Here is a 1,617-nt window from a genome sequence, read left to right as displayed (position 1 = left end):
CCGTTACTTTTCCGTCAGACGGGTGGAAAAGCGAGGGTTAGGAGGGGAGGGCCGCGAGAAGGTGTATTTTTTCACCCCTTTCTTGCAATAAATCTGGTCGCGGGGAATTAGTTTCGAGATAAAGTATAATATCGGGCCCTCGCCCGGTGACGTCAGAGCCTCTGCTCTCCCCAGTATTTATGGCCGCGATAGTGTCAGTCCTGGCGCGCTCTCGAGCACCCACCCCTCCGCCCCGGAAAACCGCCGCTGCCCACCCCTCCCACGGAGTAAATTATTGGAAAATAGTCGCCCGCCCTGAGATCCTTTGCCTGCCAGGGGCAGGAGGAGGAGGAGGAGGAGGAGATGGGTGGGTGGGGGGTTCTTTTCGTCTGTTTTGTATTCCGCGGGTATCCTTCGCGTGCCCGTCTGCTTTATGCCTTCTCCGTTTCCCTATTCCCCTCCCCCCCCCCCCACGCAGATCGAATTTTGTTTCGCGCCTCTCTCTCGGTCTAACTTTTCCACCCTTTGAGATTATTCGTCGACAAGGGGGAACGAGAGTAAATAAAATGTACTGATTCGAAAGAATGGATTAATGCGTTTAATAAGAAAAAATTTGTGAAAAAGTGAAGGAAAAAAAGGAAATAAGGAAAGAATTGAAACAATCTTGTCGGTATTCGATGTAAAAGTAAAAGTAAATTTCTTCTTCTTTATTGGATTTTTTTTTTTTTGGAATTCTTCTGGAAATTTTTAGGATAGATCTTTCTGATTATTTTTCAAATATACTCCTTTTGGATGTGTTAAATTGGCGTCGAGAGGAAAAAGAGAGTGTGTTTTGTATCATATTTTCGAAGTTTAGGAGTAGGTTGAGCCTTGCGTAAGAGATCACTCGTTTTATGGTCACAAATACTAATACTACATCCTGATACTTATACATACATAGTAATGGAAGGGTTGTAATTTGAATATTCGAAGTCGCGAAAATTAGGATAATCGTCTACGATTACATTTATAAATTAATCGTTGCAAATTTAATATCGATATCGATATCGTTGGAATTCTATCTGGATCCTGATGCATCATTTTTGAATTAACATAACGCGCATCCCTTCTTTCCACCAGTAAGAAGCTGCACCAAAATTGAGAAATTGGAAAATTTCGTGAAAGAAAATCAATGATGAATCTTTTTTGAGGCTATTTTTATAATTGCATTTGTAAATCAAATCTATCAAATAGAGACAATTTTTACACCATATCGATAAAACCTCTTTCTTTCCAATAAACGTAAGAGAAGGCTGCATCAAAATTGAAAAATTGGAAAATTTTGTGAAAGAAAGAAAATCAACAATAAATCTTCCACCGAAATCTATTTTCGAGGTTATAGATTATCTTCATGATTAAATTTGTAAATTATAAAAATCATTAAAAATCATAAAATCGACGAGAAATAAAAACAATTTTTATACCATATCGATAAAACATTCTTTCGAATAAACGTAAGAGAAGGCTGCATCAAAATTGAGAGATTGGCAATAGAGAAATAGAGACAATTTTTACAGCATATCGATAAAACATTCCTTCTTTCGAATAAACGTAAGAGAAGGCTGCATCAAAATTGAGAGACTGGAAAATTTCGTGAAA

This window comes from Apis dorsata, unplaced genomic scaffold, assembly GCF_000469605.1.
Source record: "Apis dorsata unplaced genomic scaffold, Apis dorsata 1.3 scaffold_60, whole genome shotgun sequence".
Classification (NCBI taxonomy): Eukaryota; Metazoa; Arthropoda; class Insecta; order Hymenoptera; family Apidae; genus Apis; species Apis dorsata.
Note: the sequence above shows the minus strand (reverse complement) of the source record.